This window comes from Octopus sinensis, linkage group LG6 (assembly GCF_006345805.1).
Source record: "Octopus sinensis linkage group LG6, ASM634580v1, whole genome shotgun sequence".
In the NCBI taxonomy this organism is placed as follows: domain Eukaryota; kingdom Metazoa; phylum Mollusca; class Cephalopoda; order Octopoda; family Octopodidae; genus Octopus; species Octopus sinensis.
The window spans coordinates 105,502,725-105,512,467 of record NC_043002.1 but is presented as its reverse complement, the minus strand read 5'-3'; positions in this window follow the sequence as shown (position 1 = coordinate 105,512,467).

Sequence of the window (9,743 nt, the reverse complement as noted above, 5' to 3'; positions counted from 1 at the left end):
CAGAGCAAATTTAATTTCATTGCGTACAGAAGTTTAGATAGGCTTTCTCTGAGCTAACAATGGGTATGAAACTAACAAATAGTTCTCGTCTCCATTACAAATGCCAAGTTAAGTTTTGGTGGACAGAAGAAATCATGACGGCCTTGATGAGTTTAGTTTTCAACGAAACTATTTGGCTCCATTATTATCCCAAGCTACTGAACCAGATTTTATGCGCCTAATTTTACAACGGGACAATAATTTGCATATTTTATATGCATGCGTATATCTGTTTGCAAGCATATCTATCTATCTATCTATCTATCTATCTATCTATCTATCTATCTATCTATCTATCTATCTATCTATCTATCTATCTATCTATCTATCTATCTGAATACATGACCCGCCTGTTCAGGACGACTTTCGGGCCAGGGTCCATGAACAACTTCCAGAGATCCCTGGCCTGGCAGTGCTACCGAGAAGCGCTACTCGTTCGGGATAAGCTCTACAGACACGGCTCGAGAAACACGGGGCCGTTCTGCACGCACTCGTGCAGTGTACAACAATTTCCGAAATGTGGGCTTATGTCGAACGACTGCTGTCACGTGTGGGACGAGTCGGTTTATCAGCCGAGTCTATCGTCAATATTATCTCGCCTCCTTCCTTCAAACGGGAAGGAAGAGCTATTTTCATTATCCTTGTGGCTATGGCGAAAGAATGTATCTGGTGGACGCGTCTGAAAGGATTGGAGACAAACACTTTCCTCTCTGGTCAATCTCTCATCAAATTTTTCAAGTATCACTTGAAAAGGATACTGAGAGTAGAGAGGCAAGTTTTGTCTAGCGAATGTTTAAAAAAATGATGGGTTAATGTAGCAAGGATGGCACGTATGAATGACGAAGCCACCTTGAGCACAATCCTATGAATCCGAAAAATTTAAAACAGAGGGTTACCTACTTGCAAACAAATGTGGTAACATGCAACATTATTGACCGAGGTTACCGTGGTCTTTTCCGTAGGCTTTTCTTCCCACGGATAGACCTTATCTGCTTCCTCCTTTACACTTTACACCATGACACTGTGATACGCGATCCCTATTGATCATTTTTTCTTCTTTTTTTCTCTTTTCTTTTCCTTTTTTCTTTTTTTTTTCTTCTTTCCCTTTTACGATTCCTTTTGATCGAAAACCTACCACCTTTTTTTCCCAAAAAGAAAAGCTCTACTTTGTAATCTGTCCTGTCTGTGTGCAGCCCTGTGTGGCTAATAAAGAAACATATCTATCTATCTATCTATCTATCTATCTATCTATCTATCTATCTATCTATCTATCTATCTATCTATCTATCTATCTGTCTGTCTGTCTGTCTGTCTGCCTCTCTGTCCGTCCGTCTATCTATCTATCTATCTATCTATCTATCTATCTATCTATCTATCTATCTATCTATCTATCTATCTCTCTCTCTCTAGCTCTCTGTTTGTCTGTCTGTCCGTCCGTCCGTCTGTCTTTCTGTCTGACTGTCTGCATGCTTTCATGTATTTCTGTATCCACTCGCAGATACATGGCTGTGATTTTAAGAAGCTCCCCTTGTGGCTTCGGGTTCCGTTCCACCGTGCATTTACTTAGACAAATGTGTTCCATTCTAGCATTGACTTGCGAGGGAATTTGGTAGGTGTTACCTGTGTGTATGCGTGTAGTTATACATCAAGTAATATATACATCAGATGATGCTATTAATTTAAACATGGCTTGGGCCAATCTTTGGCCGAAACGTATCAAAGTTATCTAAGGTTATGTATGCATATATAATAGTCTATTTGTGTATTTGTACCCAGACAAACACATTAATACTTAGGGGAGAAAAAGAGCACGACATATACTATACAAAGTGGTTTCCAACTCTCATTGATTCAATGAATCAAATATATAACATGTTTGGCTGCCATACAAAGATGTCTATTTTCAATTGAAATATAATTAGGATATCTGTATATTTGTCTACATTCAGTTTTCGTTGGTATATAGTAGTAGTAGTTGTTGTTGTCGTTTTTGGCACTGTTGCTGTTGTTATTGTTGCTGTAGGTGATCGACTGCTTGTTGCCACGATTACTGCTGTTGTATTAGTTGAAATATTAGAGAAAATATTTATTCTGGCAGAGATATTAACCACCATTGCTTTAGATTTGTTTGTTAATGTGAGTCAACAATGCACCATCAGTCTGCTAGAATTAACAGCCAAATTCCCTCGGATCACTTCATCTAATTACCCTTAACGACTCGATGGTCAAATCTGGATCCTTTTTATCATAGGCCTGTTTACTCACGGCTGAAGTGGGCCTGATGGACAACAAAATGTTCTTGATGTATGTTACAGATGGATGTCCGAAGTGGTTAATCGAATTGCATGAAATAGATGCTGAATGTTTACCAAAACACACCTTAACTTTTGAAAAAGAGCGGACATAGAGTATTTGCACACTTAGACCCTGTTGTTTTGTTTCCATATTACATTTCCTTCGAGGTTTTGCTTCATTAATACGTTCCCTTAGGAATAAATTATTACATTGAAATAAGGGAATATTTGAATTAAGAAGGAAAACGAATGTCATGAAGGGATTGACGCTTTGTGACTGATGTTTCCCCGTCCCTCGGTTTCTCTTTTCCTCTGTCTTGTTCACATACACACACACACATATGTATATATTTGTGTGTGTGTGTGTGTGCGTGTATATTTTTTGATCTCTTATTCTTTTACTTGTTTCAGTCATTTGCGGCCATGTTGGAGCACCACCTTAAAGAAATCGACCCCAGGAGCTATTCTTTGCAAGCCTAGTACTTATTCTATCAGACCGTTAGTTACGGGGACATAAACACACCAGCATCGGTTGTCAAGCGATGGCGGGGGGGGGCAAACACAGCCACAAACATATATATATATATATATATGTATGTATATACGACGGGCTTCTGCCAGTTTCCGTCGACCAAATCCACTCACAAGGTTTTTGTCGGTCCGAGGATATAGTAGAAGACACTTTCCCAAGATGTCACACAGTGGGACTGAACATGGAACCATGTGGTTGGGAAGGAAGCTTCTTACCACACAGCCACACCTACATATTTATATGCATAGGTATGTACATATAAATGTATATATATACGCACACACACACGCACACACATAAGTATATGTATCCATGCACGCACACACATAAACACGCACTTACCCGACACACATACACGCACACACATATATACAAATGTTATTTAGTTGCTTTGGACTTTTCAGCAATCACGTCTAAGTTTAAAGTGGATCCACACTTTTGTGTGTTCGTCTATGTACGTGTTCCCCCGCACAACCACACTCCACACACGCACATTTTACAGACGAGAAAATTACGCATAACAGCACAGAAGAATGTTTACTCGGGAAATGTGAGTTAAGCTTCTTTTAAAAGCGTAGCCTCTGTTCGGTAAAATATTTCAAGAATTAAGAATCACCGATAAGGTCAATCAGTACAACTTTCAACAGGTTAATTAGTGCTGGCTTCATATACCTGGCTTGAATTTATCGTTTCTTTATTCTGCAGAATTGAAATGTCTCAACGACTCTTGTATGCCACGTGATCGTCTGAAAATTAATTACCCTACTCACTGATTGAGTGAATACTGTATGTTTCTACGTACATATACACACATATAGATATGTTAAGTATGAAGTATGTGTGCATGTATATGTACACACACACACACACCACACACACACACACACACACATATCCATATGTATATATATATGTATATATGTATGTGTATATATATATATATACGTATATAATATATATATATATATACACACATATATATATATATATATATATATATATATTAACATACACAACATATATATATACACACACACACACATATATATATGTATGTGTATATTACACACACAATTATATATATATATATATATATATATATATATATTATATATATATATATATATATATATATATATATATATATATATTCACGAAAAAAACAAAAGACAAAGACAGTAGGCATAGAAAACAAACAGATGTATTAGTGTAACGCTCGAGAATTGAAAAAGTCATTAACGTTTCGAGCCTACTCTCTTCCACAGAAAGGAACACAGAAAGAAACATGGAGAGAAACAAGGAGAGAAAAAAATGTGTGTAGTGACTACCGATCTATCATGGCGACAGAAGGGTCACACATATATACACATACACATCGAGTCTTTAATGGTAATTAAATGAAGTGATCTGAGGGAATTTGGGTGTTAATTCTAGCAGATTGATGGTGCTCTGTTGACCCCTCCCCACGTTGCTCCTGTTCACTCACCTGGGGAAAATGAGTAGTACCTGTATTTCAAAGGGCCGGCCTTGTTATACTCTGTGTCATGCTGAGTCTCTCAGAGAGCTATGTTACGTGTGCACGTGTCTGTGGAGTGCTCTGCCACTTGCATTTTAATTTCTCGTAGAAGCTGTTCCGTTGATCGTATCTGCTAGGACCCTTGTCGTCGTAATCCTTCGTAACGCGGAGTAGACGAAACAGGGACAACTGAAGAAGGGGAATATTCCTTCTGTTGAATATCTTGTACTCTGTTCTTTCGTTGTTTGAAAAATAGTTCGTTTCCTTGGTTTTGTTTTTATGTTTTCGTTTCTCATTGTGTTCGACGTTCTTTTGATGTCCTGTACTCATATATGCATGTATATAAACATATAGATGTTGGTATGTACACAAATGTATGTATATATGCATATATTTATATTATTTTATTATAAATATATATATATAAATATACACATATATTTCTCTCTCTCTCTCTCTCTCTAAATATATAATATAATATATATATTATATATATATATATATATATATATATATATATATATATATATGTGGTGTGTGTGTGTGTATAAATGTAAGATCCAAGAATCGAGGTGTAGGAATAAAAATAGCCCTAAGCAATCCGTAGAAAATACAAAAAGCAACTTTCAGTAACAATAGTTGTTTATTGGTGCAGAAGGTTGTGAATGTTTCCCGTATAGAAGTATGATAGTCTGCAAGAAATGTTTTTATAGCCCACAACTGGCAGCCAGGGTGGCAAGATATGCGAATAAAAATCCATAATTTAAAGAATGGACTCCGGGCTAAATATGTTCCATTGCGAGCGGAACATCGGATGTAGAAATATCCAGGCGAGGTGCTATAAATATATATATAAAATTAAAATAAAAATGAGTGTGAAAAAACTAGATATTAATTTGATAACATCAATTTAACACCAGTGGTGTAGCATATTAAAAATCTGAGGTTCAGTAAATAGTTTTACATACATATGAGAGGGATTACCAATATGTGGACACCCTAATGCTAGAAGTAGATCCGCTATGTCTTACTACTAAGAAATGTAAGACCATAGCGGATCTACTTCTAGCATTAGGGTGTCCACATAGTGGTAATCCATCTCATATATATGTTATACTACGTATGTATGTATGTATGTATGTATGTATGTATGCATGTAATATATATATATATATATATATATATATATATAATATATATATATATATATATACATACATACATATAAGGAGGCGCAATGGCCCAGTGGTTAGGGCAGCGGACTCGCGGTCGTAGGATCGCGGTTTCGATTCCCAGACCAGGCGTTGTGAGTGTTTATTGAGCGAAAACACCTAAAGCTCCACGAGGCTCCGGCAGGGGATGGTGGCGATCCCTGCTGTACTCTTTCGCTACAACTCTCTCTCACTCTTTCTTCTGTTGGCCTGCTCGCTTAGCCAGCGGGGTGGCGTCCTTTGAAGGCTAAAACAATGCGAACGCATTGTGACCAGCGATGTGTAGCCACATCTGAGAGCCTTGTCGATCACGGTGATCACGGTGATATACATATATATATATACACAACATTGACATAATTGAAATATATTGGCACAATTTGTGTGATGCAGACATTTACACACGCTAGCACATATTTACACATGTATATCGATATTTGTGTGTGTGGCTCGATCAATAAGTATCTGGACTGTTGCCATAGTGACGAAACTAAAACACGAAGAGTGAAGCCGCTTCGCACAGATCGACTTTGAACTCTGCTATGCGTGCGTACTAAGATTTAACTTTCTTGCTCACTCCTGCAGTTCACAGCATTGCTTGGAAGGAACGTGTGTAGCGTGTGACCGTCGCATTAACCATGACAGAGAAAGCTGTCATGGTGACACGTGCTCAGAGGAATGCGCAAAGTTGCAGAAAATGTATGGACAGGTGTGTCTGGACCACACACATGTCTACGAGTGGTTCAGACATTTCCAAGATGGCCTAGAAAATGTCGATATTGATGAATGTTCAGTGGGACCCGCAACCAGCAGAGCTGAAGAAAAACATCGCAGATGTCCGTGCAACTGTGACGGGAAATCGTCGAATCACTATCCGTGAGTTATCAGAGAACGTTCAAATTAGTTACGGTTCAGTTCAGTTTATTATCTCTGAGGTTTTGGCGGCGAGCTGGCAGAAACTTTAGGACGCCGGGCGTAATGCGTCGCCGTATTTCGTCTGCAGTTACGTTGTGAGTTCAAATTCCGCCGAGTTCGACTTTGCCTTTCATCCTTTCGGGGTCGATAAATTAAGTACCAGTTACGCACTGGGGTCAATATAATCGACTTAATCCCTTTGTCTGTTCCCTCTATGTTTAGCCCCTTGTGGGCAATAAAGAAATATATCTCTGAAGTTTTGGCTATGAGACTCATGTCTGCCAATTTGTACCAAAACTGCTTTCGGCTGACCAAAAAGACACTCGGGTTTCAGTTACACAAACTCTCCTTGATTTTGTCGTGAATGATGAAAACATTTTGAAAATTTTGCGGAGGCCTCTGAGCAGGTATCGCCAAGCTTTTGATAAAATGTGATGCAGATTCCCTTGTCAATGCAACGATCACACGCTACACACGTTCCTTCCAAGCACTGCTGTAAACAGCGTGAGTGAGCTAGAATGTTAAAACCTAATGCATAGCAGAGTTCAAGGTCATTCTGTGTCAAGCGACTTCACTCAGCAGGCTTTAGCTTCATTACTATGGCAACAGTCCGGGTACTTATTGATCAGACCACGTATATATATATATATATATATATATATATATATATATATATATATATTAATATATAGATATATCTATATATATATATATATATATATATAATATATGTATATATATATATATTCTGCAGTTATATATTTATATATTTATGTACAGAAGATGAAAATATCCTGTGCAAAAGTGCAAGTATTCAAGGCAATATATATACGTATGTGTGTGTGTGTGTGTGTGTGTGTGTTGTGTGTGTGTGTGCGTGCGCGTGTGTGTGTGTATGTGTGTGTGTATGTGTGTGTGTACATTAATAATTATATACGACACACACACACACAGAAGCACACACATACACACACGCACACACACACACACACACACACACACACACACAAACACAAACACACACACACACTTGAATGTATGTACACACATCCACATTCCATTGCGAACATTGTGCAATAACTAAACCCTATTGTTGGACGCTTTGGATTTGATTACAGACAGGAAATTATATTTCACAAACCGGATGTTATGTGCCTATTGGGATTCCTCCCATTAAACAGTCGCTGTTCGCCGCGGACCTTGTCGACATGCTTTTGTATCTCGTCGGCAACCTGTTCTTGCGAAGGATGTGCCATTGTGGTATATCATGGACACACTGAAACAATAACAGCATCGAAAATATTAGAAAACGCGGCTTCGACTGCGATGACGATAACAGTGAAAACAAATTGCTACTACTACTACTACTACTACTACTACTACTACTACTACTACTACTACTACTGCTGCTGCTGCCACTGCTACTACTACTACTACTACTACTACTACTACTACTACAACCTCTACTACTACTACTACTACTTCTACTACTACTACTACTACTACTGCTGCCACTGCTGCTACTACTACTGCTACTGCCACTACTACTACTACTACTACTACTACTACTCCTACTACTACTATTACTGCTACTGCTACTACTGCCACTGCTGCTGCTACTACTACTACTACTACTACTACTACAACTGCTGCTGCCACTGCTACTACTACTACTACTACTACTACAACCTCTACTACTACTACTACTACTTCTACTACTACTACTACTACTACTCCTACTACTACTACTACTACTACTACTACAACTGCTACTGCTACTGCTTCTACTACTACTACAACTACTACTACTACTAGAACTACTACTAGAACTACTACTAGAACTACTACTACTACTACTACAAATACTACTACTACTACTACAAGTACTACTACTACAACTGCTACTGCTGCTACTACTACTACTACTACTACTACTACTACTACTACTACTACTGCCACTGCTGCATCTGCCACTGCTACTGCAGCTACTTATGCTGCTGTTACTACTACTACAACAACTACTACTAGAACTACTACTACTACTACTACTACTACTACTACTACTACTACTACTACTACAACTACTACTACTACAACTGCTACTGCTGCTACTTACTACTAGTATCTCTCTCTATATAAACGGCAGTTTATCTGTCTGTGTGTCTGTGTGTCTGTCAGGTTGTACCCTCACCCTGACCACGGCTTTCAACCGATTCTGATGAAACTTGACACACACATAGCCCAATGTCATAATTCAAAACTAACGCAGCGAAAATTTTGAAAAGTTCCCCCAGTTCTGAAAAATAATCGATAAATTCGACATGGGTCGAGAATCTAAGCTTTTTATATGCAACAAATTTTCTACAGACTGTCTAGGAAACGCAATCGACCTTTTTAACTCTCGGAACACGTGGGGTAAGTATCCCAAAATGTATAAAAATGTACAAAAACGGCAAAAAAGCGGGCAGCAATGTGAGTGACAACAACGAAAAAGTCAAAAGTGACCAAACTGAACAAACGAATGGAAAAGGTTTTTTGGTGCACACGACAAAAGCGGTTTATAATAAACCAAGAGTTTGCAAGTAGCGTCCGAGGACCCTTAAGGTACGTCAAAAATTTAAGGTAAAACGTTTGGGGTGGTAGTTACAAAGAAAGTGTAAACAAAAAAAGTATTCGAATAACTTGCGGCTGCAGCAGCTATTAGCAGAAGTGGCGGTGTTGGGGGTAAAGTCTCGGATGTAATTTCTTCCTTGTAGGAATTGGTTGGGTTGAATTATCGATAGCTGTTTGATAGTTATTTGGGAGTGAAGAGAAGACATTGCAACCTACACATGAGCCTTCGTTCCCTAGAGGGAAAGGACTAGATTGGGATTAGTCGTTGCCTACTAGGGGCTCTTACATACCCGGGCAACGCCGGGCTATGCTGCTAGTTACTACTACAAAAGGCGGCGAGCTGGCAGAATCGTTAGCACGCCGGGCGAAATGCGTAGCCGTATTTCGTCTGCCGTTACGTTCTGAGTTCAAATTCCGCCGAGGTCGACTTTTCCTTTCATCCTTTCGGGGTCGATTAAATAAGTACCAGTTACACACTGGGGTCGATGTAATCGACTTAATCCGTTTGTTTGGCCTTGTTTGTCCCCTCTATGTTTAGCCCCTTGTGGGCAATAAAGAAACAAGTATTACTACTGTAACTGCTGCTGCTGCTGCAGCTACTACTACTACTACTGCCACTGCCT